The 17,417-nt window shown below is 41.2% G+C and overlaps 1 pseudogene; it reads left to right on the plus strand.

The window, feature by feature from the left end:
- Window positions 1-16,767, plus strand: part of LOC101091687 — a 47,259-nt pseudogene extending 30,492 nt beyond the window's left edge.
- The last annotated feature ends 650 nt before the right edge of the window (window positions 16,768-17,417 follow it).

A 17,417-nucleotide genomic window follows, 5' to 3' on the forward strand; every position in this document is an offset into this window, starting at 1 on the left:
TATTGATGTAAGTGGGGTGTTAAAGTCCCCTACTATTATTGTATTACTTTCAATTATTTCCTTTATGTTTGACATTAGTTGCTTTATGCGTTTGGGTACTTCCATGTTGGGTGTATAAATGTTTATAATTGTTATATCCTTTTATTGAATTATTCCCTTCTTTGTCTCTTGGTATAGTCTTTGTTTTGAAGTCTCTTTTATTCAATGTATATATTGCTACCCCAGCTTTCTTTTCACTTCCATTTGCATGCTTTTCCATCCCTTGTTTTCTTTTTTTTTTTTTTAATGTTTATTTATTTGTTGAGAGAGAGAAAGAGAGAGATCGTGTGCAAGCATGAGTGGGGGAAGGGCAGAGGGACAGAATCTCAAGCAGGCTCCATGCCACCAGTGCATAGCCTAACTTGGGGTTTGAACTCATGAACCATGAGATCATGACATGAGCAGAGACCAAGAGCCAGACGCCCAACCGACTGAGCCACCCAGGTGCCCCACATCCCCTTACTTTCAATCTGCATGTGTCTTCAGGTCTGAAATAAGTCTCTTGTAGGCAGCATATAGATGTGTCTTGTTTTTTTTTATCCATTCTGTCACACTGTGTCTTCACCTGGAGCATTTAGTCCCTTTACATTCCAAGCAATTCTTGATAGGTATGTACTTATTGCCCTTTTGTTACTTATTTTACAGTTGTTCTTGTAGTTTTTCTCTTTCTTCTCTTGCTCTCTTCTCTCACAGTTTGCTGGCTTTTTTTAGTGATACACTTAGATTACTTTCTCCTTATTTTGTGCATATTTTTTTTTACTAGTTTTTGGTTGGTGGTTACCATTAGATTTAAATATAACATCTTATGCACATAGCACTCTGTTAAATTGATGGTCGCTTAAGTTTGAACCCATTCTTTCCCCCTCCCCCACACCATGTTTTAGGTATATAGTGTCATACTTTACATCCTTTCATTTTGTGAATGACTGATTTTTATAGATACACTTTACTTTTCTGTTTTTGTACTTCCGACTTTTCTTATTCCTGCTTATGGTCTTTCCTTTCCACTCGAATAGTCCTCTTTAACATTTCATGTAGGGTTGGTTTAGTGGTCATGAATTCCTTTACCTTTTGTTTGTCTGAGAAACTCTTTATCTCTCCTTCTATTCTGAATAATAGTCTTGCTGGATAGAGTATTCTTCGTTGCAGGGTTTGTTTGTTCGTTTGTTTGCTTGTTTCCTTTCAGCACTTTGAATATATCATGCCACTCCCCTCTGACCTGCAAAGTTTCTGCTAAAAATTAGCTGATAGCTTTATGGGGCTCCCTTTCTATGTAACTATTTCCTTTTGCTGCTTTTAGAATTCTCTTTATTACTAATTTTTGCTATTTTAATTATTACATGTCTTGGTGTGGGTCTCCTTGGGTTGATTTTGTTGGGGGATCTCTGTGCCTACCAGGTCTGGATATCTGTTTCCTTCTCCAGATTTGGGAAGTTTTAAGCTATTATATCTTCACATAAATTTTCTGCCTTTTCTTTTCTCTTCTCTTTCTGGGATTCCTAAATTGCGAATGTTATTATGCTTGACAGTGTTAATGAGTTGCCTAACTCTATTTGCATTTTTCATTATTATTTTTTTCTCTCTACTGTTCATTTTGATTCCTTTGATTACTCACTCTCTCCACCAGGTCACTGGTCCATTCTTCTGCTTCCTCTAGTCTACTATTTATTCCATCTAGTGTATTTTTTCTCTTTTCTAAGAGACAGAGAACATGTGTGTACACACAAGAGAGAGGAGAGGAGGGGAGGAGCAGAGAGAGAGAGAGAGAGAGAATGAGAATTTTAAGCAGGCTCCACACCGAGTGCAGAGCCTGATGTATGGCTTGAGTTCATGATGGTGAGATCATGATCTGAATTGAAATCAAGAGTCAGACTCTTAACCAACCGAGCCATCCAGGTGCCCCCAATAGTGTATTTTTAATTTCAGTTATTGAGTTCTTCATCTCTGATTGGTTCTTTTTTATATTTTCTATCTCTTTGTTAAGGGTCTCATTGAGGTCTTCCATTCTTCTCAAGTCCAGTGAGTATCTTTATGATCATTACCTTAAGTTCTCTATCAGGCATATTAATTATCTCCATTTCGTTTAGCTCTCTCGTGATTCTGTTCTGTTCTTTCATCTGGAATATATTCCTCTCTCTCCTCATTTTGTCTGACTCTCCGTGTCTGTTTCTATGTGTTAGGAAAGTCAGCTATGTCTCCTGCTCTTGAAAGTAGTGGCCTTATGAAGAAGAAGTCCTATAGTGCCCTGAAGTGCAAAGTCCCTCATTCACCCAAACCTGGCATTTTAGGGGTGTTTCATATGTGTGTTGTGTGCACCCTGCTATTGTGATTGAGCCACTTTTATCTTCAGTCCAGTCATCAGCAATGTCTTTCTTTGCCTGTTGTGGGCAGGGTTTGGTCCCTGTGTTGTTAGTGGGGCCAGTCGGGGGCCTTCTTGGGCTTGAGTTGAATCAGATTAGGTGTTTGCCAGAGATGGGGTGACATCAAACTGTGGGGCTCTTTCTCTGTGTTGTCCCCTGAGAAAGTTTCACTGGTGTGTGGGGCCTGCAGTCAGACCCAGCGTCTGCCCCCAGCCCACATCTGGGGCTACAGTTGGACTGGTATGTATGGGTATCTTCCCCTCTCCCTGGGGTAGGAGTCACTTTGCAGTGGTGCTTGTCCCTGTCAGGGCTGCTTCTACACTGCCACTCTTGTGGAACCGCTTTGGATAGCTCCAGCATGGGGGAAACTGGAGAGGGTAGGTCTGCAGGAGAATTCAGAGCACAGTATTGGTGTTAGCAAGGTTTATGCCTGTTTGCTATGGACAGGACCTGCTGCTGCCAGGACCAAGGAAGGCCAGATTAAAGGGGGCATATGCACAGAAATGTGCTGGGGTGGGGTCCTCGGTATTAGCCAGGTTTACCAAGGTCTGCTATGGGAGGGCATCTGGAGCCAAGGCCTGGGTGGAGGGGGCATGTCTGCAGAAAAACATAGGCCAGTGTGTGCTTTTAGCAAAGTGAGGTAGCAAGTGTTAGCACTGTCCTAGTTCCAGCAGGAACTAGTCCATGCATCCAGGCTTGGAGGGGTGGGGGTGAGGATGGTGCCTGCTAACTCCTTTGTTCCTGGAGAAATTTCCCAAAGATCCCTGCCCCTCCAGCACATGCTCTGAGATTAGTAAAGAAATATCCCTCCCATATACCTAAGAAAATTTTCAAACTTCTGTTTCTATGCTGTATCTCCACAGGGCTATTTGTTGTACTATCTCTTTAGAGGCAGGGACTCAGTTTCCTATTGCCTTCCTGACTCTCCCAAAGCCAAGCCCGCTGCTTTTTTACGTTCAAAGTGTTAAGCCCTGCTGATTTTAAGAACTCACAAAATTCATATTTTTTTAGGGACGCCTGGATGGCTCAGTTGGCTAACTGTCCAGCTTTGGCTCAGGTCATGATCTCACGGCTTTTGAGTTTGAGCCCCAAATCGGGCTCTGTGCTGACAGCTCAGAGCCTGGAGTCTGCTTTGGATTCTGTTTCCATCTCTCTCTGTCCCACCCTCACTCATGCTCTGTCTCTCTCTCTCTCAAAAATAAATAAACATTAAACAATTTTTTTAAGAACTCATGAAATTCAGTGCCTCTGGTTTCCCAAGCCAGATGTGATGGGGATTCATCTTCCCATGCAGGTTCCCTGTGCCTAGGGTTCCTGGGGGGAAGGTATGTTTCTCTCCCCTTTCCACACCCTCAGTATCCCTTCCTCCCACAGATAGTCCCATGGGTCCATTTGGCTCCCAACTGCATCTCTGCCTTTCCTACCCTCTTCTATGTGGCCTTTTCTCTGCATTTAGCTATGAAGAGTCCTTCTGCTAGTCTCTGGGTTATTTCCCGGGTTGTTTACACTGATGTGGGTGTTAATCTAGTTGTATCCATGAGACAAGGTGAGTGTAGGGTCCTCCTACTCCACCATCTTCTCTGGAAATCAAAATACTACAATTCTTGGGGCGCCTGGGTGGCTCAGTCGGTTAGGTGTCCGACTTCGGCTCAGGTCATGATCTTACAGTTCGTGGGTTCGAGCCCCATGTTGGGCTCTGTGCTGACAGCTCAGAGCCTGGAGCCTGTTTCGGGTTCTGTGCACTCTGTCTCTCAAAAATAAATAAATGTAATAAAGAAATTTTTTTTTAATACTACAGTTCTTGATGGTACTTGTGACTGGATTGGAAGGGTCAAGGTTACACGAAACAAGTCAGCAGTAATTACAAGGTAAGAGCTACCCAGGATAAACATGTCTGACATCCATTATGTAGTGTGGACAGCTGTTTTCTTGGTTTTCCATTCTTCTGGCAACACAGCATGCCAGAACACCCAAACAGCCACGTCTCAAGCCATTTGGTTGCAATGCTAGGGGTGCTCCCTAAGTCAGTAAGCAATTCCCATCCTCTTGGCTGCAGTGATTGGCCCATGTCTGGCCAAGAAGAATAAGAACCGGGAGTTGTGTTTGGCTGTGGGAGGAAAGAAGCGCTTTCTCTCCTTCTGGATTTGAAGCAGAGAGGATGCAGAGACAAGCTTCTGCAGTCATTTAGGCTCGGTGGAGTGTGGGCGGAAGAGGGAGCTTTGGAGTCTGGGACTGCCAGGAGCCACCAGGTGGAGCCTGAGCATGATGCAGAGATAATACTGTGTGTGTCATGTCTAGCTACACCAGAAAGTTTATTTCCCTGGACTTTTCAGTTACGGGAGCTATGTTGATGTACTTTCGTATTTCCTGTGTTTTGGATGTTCTGGCACTTGGGGCTTTGATCCTGGAGAGACTGCCCCTTCTGGGACTAGCTAATTCACCCCCAAGGCTAGGTACAGACAACTAGAGATCATCCCTATAGTCCAGAGCCTACTGAAATTAATCAAACTATTCAGTCTTTAAAAAAAAAATATTTTAAGAAAGAGAGAGAGGGAAAGAGAGAGAATGAGCAGGGGTGGGGGAGGGCAGAGAAAGCAGGAGAGAATCTCAAGGAGGCTCTGTGCTGCCAGCATGGAGCCCAACGTGACACTCAAACTCACAAACCAAGAGATCCTGACTTGAGCTGAAACCAAGAGCTGGATGCTTAAACGACTGAGCCACCCAGTCGCCCCTCAAACTATTCAATCTTAAGCTAACTCATTGTATCTACTCTTGCTTTACCCCTTTCTTCTCACAAAAACCCTAATAAAGGCTCTGGACCATGCTCTTCCTTCTCACACCTCTCTCCCTCATGACCAGCCCTAGGGCTTCCTCACCTGGCCCTGTGTGGCATACCATGTCTCCTGTTTTTAGGGGTCTATGAGTATAAACTTCTTCCTACGTGATGATCATTTCTATGACTGCATGTCTTACCATATCTGATTAAAACAAATCCTGGGTACATTTTTGAACAGGAGTTAAGAAATTTCTTTCTTATTTTGTGAAAGGCAATTAGAATTTGATTTCTGGTTGTTGTTACTTGTATCTGAAAAAATCCTAACTGATACATATCATTGTTGCACTATGGTGGCCTCCTACGGCACTTTGCTTGTCCGGCACACATCCATTTACCCTTCCTTCAGTAACCACAATCTGACTTCTTCTTAGGGATTCTTCCTCTTCTTAGTCTATGTGTGGCAATAGGTACCTTCCCTCAATCTGTGGCCAAGACCAGCCAAGAATTGGAATTCCATTCCCCTGATTACAGTGATTGGTTCAGGGCAGGTCGTTTGACCAAATTTGCCTAACATGGAGAGAAACTTCTTTTCAACTAACTTTGAACCCAGAATGATATAGGATGGAGAACTGCTGCCATCCCCCTTTCTTTTTAAGTTAATTTATTTTGAGAGAGAGATAGAGGAAAGAGTGTAGGGGAGTGGAAGAGAGAGGGAGAGAGAGAATCCCAAGCAGACTCTTCACTGTCAGCACAGAGCCTAACTCTGGGCTCGAACTCACAAACTGCGAGATCATGACCTGAGCCAAAATCAAGAGTGAATACTTGACTGAGTCACCCAGGCGCCCCTGCTGACATCATCTTACCGCCTCAAGGTAAAAGCCTGCCTGAAATAAAGCCAACACAATTCAAATGTAACCAAGAGATTAAGAGAAATTGAGTCCTGATGTCATTATTTGGGTCCCTGATCACGTTCTGCCTGAAGTCTACTCCTACACCTTTCAGTTACAAGGCAACTATAGATCTTCCTGGACATCCCAATAAACCCATCATAAGTTGAAAATAGATTGAATATACCTAATCAACTGAACATGGTAGCTTAGCATAGGCTACCTTAAACATGCTGAGAACACCTACGTTCGCCTACAGCTGGACAAAATCATCTAACCCAAAGCCTATTTTATACTAGAGTGTTGAATATCTTATGTAATTTATTTGATACTGTCCTGAAAGTGAAAAACAAAATCATGGTATGGGTACAGAGTGGGTGTAAGTGCTATGGGTCGTTTCCTCTCGGGGTCGCATGGCTAAGACCTGCACTCACCGCGGCTGCCCTGTGTTACCAGAGTGCCTTACATGCGTTGCTAGTCTGGGAAAAGGTCAAAACTCAAAATTCCGAGTACAGTTCTGCTAAATTCATGTTGCTTTCGCACCATGGTCAAGTAGAAAAATCCTAAGTCCGAACCATTGTAAGCTGGGTAGTCTACCATTCTGTAATTTGAATAGAACTGTTTACTTTTCTACTTGTAAGCGCTGGAGAAATTCTGATGTGGGTTCCTGGCCTAATTAAGACGAACAAAAGATGCTAACAGAGGGCAGAGGCAAACATCACACAAAGACAGCTCGTTATGAATGTTTCACAGCTAACCTTTCTAGGGAAACCATAACCCAAACTGTTGCTAACACCTTGAGGCAGCCCTTACCTAAGAAAAGGAAAACAAAGTTCTTTGTTCCCAGTGTTTTTCTTTTTCATCTCTTTCCCGTTTTCCTTATTCTATAAATCTCATCCGTCGGCGTTTCACTCTTACATACAAATAAAATAGCATGCTAATAATTAATTCATCGAATTGGTTTTTGATTTTTCTCTGACAATCTTATTCTCCCCAAGCTAATTTATTAATGTTCTACGATGCAAACAGTCTTGCTTTGGTGCCTGCTTTTTGTCACATTATAAGGCAATTATCTCAATGCAAATTGTATGCTGCTTTGTGCTATCTCGTATCACCTTCTTTGCTCCAGGTCATGGCAGACACCATCGTGATCATGTATATACTCAGTTATGGAAAATATTAATTCTTTTACATTAGTTAAAATTTTGCAGCACTGTGTTAGTTTTAGTACGTAGGACGAGACTGCACCTCCCCCCACACAAAAAATGTGACACCGAATAAATGCTTTATTAGAAATCTTAATAGAATGATATGTAAGCACAGAGGAGAGATATCAAATGCGGCCTGGCTATAACTATTCAATGAACTATTATGTCATCATTACATATGATGCTTAAGAAAATTCACGATAATATTAAAAATGCTTACATAGGTAAGGGGAAAAGGACACAAAATTATATCAAGATTTTTATCTTCACTATGAAAGTTTAATCAAAAGATGCATAGAAAAGTAGTAGAAGAAAATGCATCTAAATTTTAACAGTGTCTCTGAGTAGTGGGTTATGAGCTGTATTTTTTCTCTTACCTTTTTTTTTTTTAACTTTATTTATTTTGGGAAAGAGAAAGCCTGCAAGCAGGGGAGGGGCAGAGAGAGGGGGAGAGAGAGAATCCTCACTGTCAGCACAGAGCCGGACGTGGGGCTCAAACCCACGGCTGAAATCAGGAGTTGGACAGTTAACCTACAGAGCCACCCAGGTGCCCCTCTCTTATTTTCAAAGCTTTATCCTCACCTGCCATGTTTTCTAATACTTTATAATTAAAAACACTTTAAAATTTATTATAAACTTTGGCAAAATAGTAAAAAACAGCAATGAACTCTCATGTGTTTATCTTCTGGATTCAGTGATTGTCAAGATTTTGCCCATTTGCTGTATCTACCTCCCCCTCACCCACCCCACTCCCCGAGTATTTACAGAAAATTCCAGACATCATATAATTCCACCTGCAAATACTTTGGTAAGAATCTTTCTTTTGGGGAGCACCTGGGTGGCTCAGTCGGTTATTCTTCTGATTCTTGGTTTCAGCTCAGATCATGATCTCACAGTTGTTGAGTTTGAGCCTCACCTCAGGCTCCGCACTGACAGCTCAGAGCCTACTTGGGATTCTTTCTCTCTCCCTCTCTCTCTCTGCCCCTCCCCCACTTGCTTGCACTCTCTCTCAAAAAAAAACTTAAAAAAAATGTTTATTTATTTATTTATTTGGGAGAGAGTGCACATACAGGGGAGGGACAGAGAAAGTAACGAAGGGGCAAAGAGAGAGGAAGAGAGAGAGAGAATCACAAGCAGGCTCTGTGCTGTGAGCTCGGAGCCCAATGTAGGTCTCGATCTCAGGAATTGTGAGATCACAACCTGAGCCGAAATCAAGTGCTTAACCCACTGAGCCACCCAAATACCCCCAATTTCTTTTTTAAAGTGGACATCTTTTCACATAACCACGATTCTTTTAAAGCACTTATCAAAATTAACAATAATCCCTTAGTGTCCTTTTAGATCATCTAGTAACAGAAAATCCCAATTCCTTGCTCATCTCAATAATGTCTTTTTAAATAATATTTATTTATTTTGGGGAGAGCACAAGCAGAGGGAAGGGCAGAGAGGGGGACAGAGGATCTGAAATGGGCTCTGCTGACAGGCTAACAGCAGTGAGTCCGATGTGGTGTTCAAACCCATGAACCGTGAGATCATGACCTGAGCCATAGTTGGATGCTCAACCAACTGAGCCACCCAGGTGCCCCTGAAAAGTGACTTTTTTAAAAGCTTGTTCAGGAGCTCCTGGGTGGCTCAGTTGGTTAAGTGTCGGACTTCAGCTCAGGTCATGATCTCATGGCTTGTGAGTTCAAGTCCCGAGTGGGGCTCTGTGCTGACAGCTGAGAGCCTGGAGCCTGCTTCGGATTCTGTGTCTCCCCCTTTCTCTGCCCTTCCCTGCTTGGACTCTGTCTCTTTCTCTCAAAAATAAGTATTTTAAAAAGCTGGTTTATTTAGGGGTGCCTGGGTTGGTGGGTTCAGGTTCGGCCCTCATTGGAGTCTGCTTGAGATTCTCAATCTCTCCCTCTCTCCCTGCCTCTCTCCTGCTTGTGCGTGCTCTCTCTCTCTCTCTCTCTCTCTCTCAGGATAAATAAATTTTTTTAAAAGGTGGTTTATTTAAATTCAAGTACAAATAAGATCTCAATATAATTGGTTGTCATGTCTCCTAAATTCCTTTTAATTTAGAGAAGTCTGTCCACCCCATCCACACACAAATACATCTACACTTTTTTCATGGTATTGATTTGTCACAAAAACCGTGTTCATTGTCCTATAGAATATTCTACATTATGTATATATCAGTTGCTTCCCTATGGTATCACTTAACTATCTGTATGTTCCTTTTATTTGCTCTAAATGGAAGTTAATACTAGAAGCCTGATTAGATTCAAGTTCAACATTTTTGGCAGGAATACTTTACAGGAAGTGGTCTAAAAACCCTTGTGTTTGAAATAAGTATCTATCTCAACATGCTGAAATTATGGCCTCAAGTCATGATTTAATTAACCAGAATAAATAAAAAGACACCATTTTAGGTTGAAAGATCAAACTGCAAAGTACAGATTGAGGACACCTTGATTAACAGTAACAGTCAGGGAAGATATCCAGAAAATTCTGAACACTGAACACTAATGCAGGCAGCAGCACATCACAGTGGTTGAGAACATGGGTTTCAGGGGCGCTTGGGTGGCTCAGTTGGTTGAGCCTCAGACTCTTGATTTCGGCTCAGGTCATGATCCCACGGTTGGTGGCACTGAGCCCCATGTCAGGCTCTGCGCTGACAGCGTGAAGCCTGCTTGGGATTTTCTCTCTCCTTCTCTCTCTGCCCCTCCTCTGCTCACCTGTGTGTGTACTCTCTATCTCTCTCAAAACAAACAAACAAACAAACAAACAAACAAACAAAACAAAAGACTATGGTTCAGAATTGGACAAGATGGGTTTGAATTCTGACTCTGCGACTTACTGGCTGTGTGACTTTTGGTAAGTTAGTTAACTTCCCCAATCCCTCACCAATCATAACAATATGATAGCCAGTGCTCAATAAACATTGATAGCTAGTATCCTTATTACCTCTAAGAACAGGAAATACAACAGTAGAAAAACTTACCCATGTGTACAACAGGTCACATACAAGAATATTCATCACGGCAGGCTTTGTAATAAGAAAACATTGAAAAAATCTAAATGTTCATAAATTGGGGAGGGATGAAGAAAATGTGACATATTAATATATTAGAATCCTATGTGGTAGTTACAACACCTAGGTGTCTATATACAAATTTTGAATGATCTCAAAACAGAATGTTGAGTGAGAAATCATGTTTGCAGAAGGATACTTCACGATGATAGTATTTATGAAAAAAAAACCCACACAAAAGTCAATACTAGATATTTTATACAGGAACGTAAGTGTATGCAATGGATATGTTTTGAATTTGACTTTTTAAATTTTAAATAATCATAGATTAACAAGAAGTTGTAAAAAATGATATAGAAAGGGCTCATGTACCCATGATCCATTTTTTTTTTGCCAATGATAATACATTGCATAAATGTAGTTCAATATTAAAAACAGGAAAGTGACATTGATATAATCCACAACTTTATTCAGATATCACTACTTTTAAGATCTTTAAAAATTTTCAATTTATTTTGAGAGAGAGAGAGAGAGCTTGTGTGTGCACAGAGCAGGGACAGAGAGAGAGAGGGAGAGAATGCCAAGCAGACTCTGTGCTGTCAGCGGGGAGCCCAACATGGGGCTCCATCCTAGGACCCGTGAGATCATGACCTGAGCCCAGATCAAGAGTCGGACCCTTAGCCAACTGAGCCACCCAGGTGCCCTACATATATCACCAGTTTTATATACACTCCTGTGTGTGTGTGTGTGTGTGTGTGTGTGTGTGTGTGTGTGTACTTCCATGCAATTTTATCACATATGTAGATTCATGTAACCACCACCACAATCCAGATAGAGAGTCACTCCATCACCCAAAGATCTCTCATGCTACTCCTTTGAAGTCATACCCAATATGCTCCCCAGACCCCATCCCAAACACCTGGCAACCACTCATCTAGTCTCCGTCTCTATAATTTTGTCATTTCTAGAATGTTATATAAAAGGCATCAAATGGTATGTAGCCCTTCTAAGACTTTTTTTTCACCCAGCATAATTCCCTTGAGATTCATTCAAGTTCTTGTTTTGTGTATTGATAGTTTGTTTCTTTTTACTGCTGTGTAGAATTCCATGATAGGGATGAACCATACATTGTTTGACCATTTGCTTATTAAAGGACATTTGGGTTGTTTCCAGTTTTTGGCTATTGCAAATAAGACTGCTATGAACATTCCTGTATAGGTTCCTTTGTGAAAGTATGTTTTCATTTCTCTGGGGTAAAAGTTAAAGCATGAAATTGCTCTTGCCTGGTAAGTGATGTTTAGGTTTATAAGGAATTGATAGACGTATTTTCTAGACTTACTGGATCACTTTACATTCTGGCCGGCCATGTCTGAAAGATCTGGTTTCTGCATTCTTACTAGCATTTGATGTTATCACTATTTTTTATTTTAGTCACTTAATAGTCTAATAGGTGTATGGTGGTATCTCATTGTGATTTTAATTTTCATTCCCATAATGGCTAATGATGTTGAATAGCTTTTCCTGTGTATCTAATGGATAGTCTAAGAATGATGTCTAAGGATCTTCCAAAACTTAAAGCAATGTTATTTCTGAGGAAGGTGAGAAGGAACTGAGATTAATGATGAGCTTAAAGAGAGGACTTCAAGTGTATCTCTAATGCACCATATGTTGAAAGAAGAATGAATTCACATTGTATCTATGTGATTAACTATTAACTAAAACAAACAAAAAGCACAGAAGAATAAAAAACAGCTGCAGTGTTTTATCATGGAAAGAACTCAGACTTCAAATCAGACAGACGTGGGTTTGAATTCTGATGTCCCTACCAGGCGTGAGGCCCTCCGAGCTGACTTTAACCTTAGTCTCACTTCTCACCAGTGATACTAGTACTCACCTCCCAGGATTGTTGCGAGAATTTAGTTAAGTTCCGTAGTATATTAAAAGGGCTTTGGGGGCGCCTGGGGGGCGCAGTCGGTTAAGCGTCCGACTTCAGCCAGGTCACGATCTCGCGGTCCGTGAGTTCGAGCCCCGCGTCGGGCTCTGGGCTGATGGCTCGGAGCCTGGAGCCTGGAGCCTGTTTCCGATTCTGTGTCTCCCTCTCTCTCTGCCCCTCCCCCGTTCATGCTCTGTCTCTCTTTGTCCCAAAAATAAATTTAAAAAGTTGAAAAAAAATTTAAAAAAATAAAAAAATAAAAGGGCTTGGTGTATGAGGTGCCTGGGTGGCTCCATCAGTTGAGCATCCAAGTTTTGATAACAGCTTGGGTCATGATCTCACAGTTGATGGGTTCAAGTCCATGTCAGGCTCTGCACCCACAGTGCAGAGCCCCCTTGGGATTCTCTGTCTCCCTCTCTCTGCCAATCTCTCTCTCAAAAATAAATAAATACACTTAAAAAAAATAAAATTATAAAAGGACTATTATATAGTGTGTGGCAGAAACAAGTTGCTCAGTAAACAGTAAGCTACTGTTCCTACTAAGAATGAGACTGTATGATTTTCTTTAGAGCTTTATTTAGACCTTCGACTCCTCTTCACTTCCAATAAGTGGACTAGTGTTCATTTTCAGGAGTAATGTTATGCTATCACATGCTGAGTGATCTCATTCCATTCTTCCTGAATGAGTAATAGATTGTGCCTTTCCGTTGTACAAAGTTGGTAGCAGCAAATCCCTAGTAAACTCTTCTCCTTGAGGTCTTCAAAATTTACAAAACTGTCTATAATGCTTCACAAAGCCTTTTTCTACATTAATGTGATTGTCAGACCAAATCGACAATGGAAAGTCTTTCCTCTTAACCAGAGTAAAGAGCAATCATTCATCCTTAAGAACGCCCAAACAGGTTTGAGCAGGTCTGTTTCTGTGGCAACTTCACATTCCAAGATTAAACCATCCAGATATTCAAAAGGAAATTCAAGTTCTCTGCACTAGGTGTTACGTGAGAGTGCCATGTTGCCAAGATTATGGGACAGGTCTCCAGTATGAGTTAGTCTACTTGAGCATACTTAGGTTTCTGTGCCACCAGAGATGATGGCACCGAAGACAACCTTTTCTCAGGCACCGGTGTATTACATTTATAATCTATAGGGAACTCCATTCAAGTGTAATGTGTCAATATCTACATTTACCTGAACAAATATGAAGAAGTGATCACATTTCTAGAAATGTTAATACAGGTCATGGGGGTAAACAGGGAGAATCTTATTCTGCTAATCAAGGGGAAAAGGAAAACAAGGGAAGGAGACTGAGGAAGGAACAAGTATATGATGAGGAAGTAATGCTCATCCTACTTAGAACATCGTCAATGCAAAAATAAGAGTGGGGGCACCTTGGGTGGCTCAGTCAGTTGAGCGTCTGACCCTTGATTTCGGCTCAGGTCACGATCTCACAGTTTGTGAGTTCAAGCCCCACGTCAGGCTCTGCGCTGGCAGTGTGGATCCTATTTGAGATTCTCTCTCTCCCTCTCTCTCTCTGCTCCTCTTTTTTTCTCTCTGTCTCAAAATAAATAAACCTAAAAACATAAAAAGTCTGACCCGGATCATAAAGCTAAGTCTTCCTAAAGAAGACTAGAAGTCAGGCCTTCTAATTCATGGTTCAGAACGCTTCCCGCTCGATTCTATATTCCATGATATAACTATATTCATTATTCTGTCATTTAACTCTGTGTGCCTCAGCTTACTCATCTTTAAAATAAGGGGGTTGTGGGGCACCTGGATGGCTCAGTCAGTTAAGCATCAAACTTCAGCACAGGTCTTGATCTCACGGTTTGTGGGTTTCAGCCCGTGTCGGACTCTATGCTGACAGCTCAGAGACTCAAGCCTGCTTCAGATTCTGTGTGTCTCTCTCTCCTCCTCCCCAGTTCGTGCTCTGTCTCTCTCTGCTCTAAAAATGAATAAATGTAAAAAAATATTTTTAAAATTAAAAAAATAATAATAATGGGGTTGTAACAAATCTGAAGGTAGTCACAGGTAGCTGAGGGCTATTTTCAATATTCTGCAAAAGAACAGTGATACTGTTATTTCATAATAGTGATACTGATTGTTTCAGGGTGTGCCACAACAGTTATTGGGGCGCATGTCAGATAGTCACCTGCTTAAACTGAGCAGAGAGAGTGTGTGCTCTGCCCGGCAACACTTTAGAGCAACAGCCAAAATTAAGCAGCAAAGTGTATTCAAAGGGATCTTCCTGCTGAAAAAGTTGGAAACCACTAGACTAGATTGCTAGGATTGTTATGTTGCTTTCACAGTGGCATCAGAGTTAACTCCCTGCTCTGTCCTCCTGCTGTCTACACCTTATCTGAAAGCCAGGTCTGGAGGTGAGTCATCGTGGAAGAGAGCTTACAGCTTCACCAGGGAGATGTGGGTGAAGATCTCAGCTAGACTCACAAAGACCATGACACAGATAAGTAATCTCAAGAAGTAGAAGAAACAGATCATAAGCCTCCAGGCCAGTGGAAGAGGCAGGGCCTGTGCTTAGTCTTATTAGGTTCCATTTCGTTTCTATAAACTCACATATTTTTATTTGAGACTTGCTTGTTAAGCTTCAAGGCCTGGAACAGCTTGTGACAAAAGCTGTTCCTCATGCTGCTGTTGGGAGATTTGGGCATTCAACAGATCCCTGTTTAATCTTTCATTAGAGATTTAAATTTATCACTGCCCCCGCAAGCTTCGTGTTTCTTTTCCATAGCAAGCTATTCCATCAGATTTTAATCACAGTGTCGAAGTAGTTGAGTATCTTACATAGGTTAAACGTATATAAATTCTGAATTCAATCAAATTGTATGCATTTTATCTAGATAATTCAAAGGATTCTTAAATTAAAACTTTTGTCTAAAACCTCTAATAATCTTCACTAAAATTATTTGTCATTTTGTAACACACCCTAGAGACACAAGTTTTATCATATATGTTATATTGGATGTGCATTTAGCTTTATATATATGTTATAATATGCTATAATATGTTATATAATGTTATAATAAATGTTATACATTTTCTTATAGTATAGATCTTTTTTTAAGTTTATTTATTTATTTTGAGAGAGAGAGGGCACATCCAGGCGGGGGAGGGGCAGAGAGAGAGAGAGGAGAGAGAGAGAACCCCAAGCAGGCTCCACACTGTCAGTACAGAGCCTGACACAGGGCTCAGTCTTGTGAACCAGAAGACCATGACCCGAGCCAAAACCAAGAGTTGGCTGCTCAATCAACTGAGCCGCCCAGGTGCCCCATACAGTATGGATCTTAAATACAACTTGTGACAAAATTTATGCAATAAAAGAGTCCTTGTGTACCTGTAGGTCAGCAAACCTCAAGGACAAAAAAAAATTATACTTGGAAATAGAAACCTGTAAGAATCAACACTAAGTAGCTAAGTTGAGGTAACAACGTATATAATCAAGTTGCAAAAGTTTGTAAAGTGGTGCTGATGAGATTATGCTAGCGTGTCTTCCATAGTGTACGTAGAAGTCTAAGGAAGCTCTCAAATCCAGGGTTAAAATTTAATTTAAGCAAAATACAGTATCTCCACTATGATATTGCAATTTATGTTGCAGAGGGTAAAGAAGCTTTGATAAAAATAAAGCCAAAAAGCAAAAAAATAAAAATCAGCCATTATTTAGTACTGTGTATTCCACCTACATCTACACACACACACACACACACACACACACACACACACACACACAGGTTAAAAAGTCAAATGCTTTTCAGGGAGTTCTGACAGCGGCTGCTGAGTGAGGGTCTGCGGGGGTAACTGACTGGCTGTCTCCATTGTCGGTGTCTCTCCGCAGGAGCTATATATTGAAGACAATGTCTGGAAGCTTCTACTTTGTAACTGTCGGCCACCATGATCATCCAGTGTTTGAGATGGAATTTTTGCCAGCTGGGAAAGCAGAATCCAAAGATCATCATCATCATCTGAACCAGTTTCTAGCTCATGCTGCTCTCAACCACATAGATGAGAATATGTGGCTGTCAGACAACATGTACTTGAAAACCGTGGACAAGTTCAATGAGTGGCTTGTTTCAGCATTTGTTACTGCAGCATATGAGATGTATTATGCTTCATGAAACAAGGTGTGACGATGGAATAAAGAACTTCTTTACTGGGGCACCTGGGTGGCTCAGGTTGGTTGAGTGTCCAACTTCGGCTCAGGTCATGATCTCACAGTTCATGAGTTCGAGCCCCGCGTCAGGCTCCATGCTGACAGCTCAGAGCCTGGAGCCTGCTTTGGATTCTGTCTCCCTCTTTCTCTGCCCCTCCCCTGTTCTCTCTCTCTCTCTCTCTCTCTCTCTCTCTCTCTCTCTCTCTCTCTCAACTAAAATAAACATTAAGAAAAAAAAGAACTTCTTTACTGGTTTTTATGATTTATACAGAAAGTTTGCAATGAATCCATTTTATGAAGCCATTTCTCCTATTCCATCAAACGCATTTGGCAGAAAAGTTCAGTTTCTTGGGAAGAAACACCTTTTAAGTTGAATGCAGAAAAATTTGGAAATAAACAATGTCACTACAATGGGGTATTCTCAGGAATGTGGACATTGTAAGTAACCTGATTAAATAGTCTGGGCAAGTTTTAGGGGGAAAAAAAGTCAGTTTTACAAAGCTTATAATAATGAACATCTGGTCCCAGCCCTACCCTCTCAACTCTCAGTTTCTGCTTCCCCAAAGCAACTACTTTTAACTCTTTTAGTTGTTTCTTTGGATACTTAACTCCTTATTTCTGAGCATGCTTCTTCAGCTATTTCTTGATCTTTTCCAGTTTAAACATCACCCCTTAACCATCTACTATTAACGATCATTTAACTCCATTACAATTCCTTCCCAACATACACACGCTCCCCCATCCTCCTAGCAGCAACACATCATAATATTTGATTAGATCATTATTTGGGAGTTACACCCATACTGAGCCATGTAGAATACATAATGACATTCCTTTTGTATTACAATTTAGATTTTTTTCCCTGGATTTAATCATTGTCTGGTTTTTCCTCTGTTTAAGAAATAATCACTAGTTTATCACCAAACTCTCCACTAAAAGTACATATTTGTAGCTCCCAAAGTCTTAAAATACATCAGATGATCTAGTGTGTGTGTGTGGGGGGGGGGAGAGATTTCCCTCCTGAAATACCCTGTCCTGA

The sequence above is a fragment of the Felis catus genome, chromosome A3, assembly GCF_018350175.1.
Source record: "Felis catus isolate Fca126 chromosome A3, F.catus_Fca126_mat1.0, whole genome shotgun sequence".
NCBI lineage: Eukaryota > Metazoa > Chordata > Mammalia > Carnivora > Felidae > Felis > Felis catus.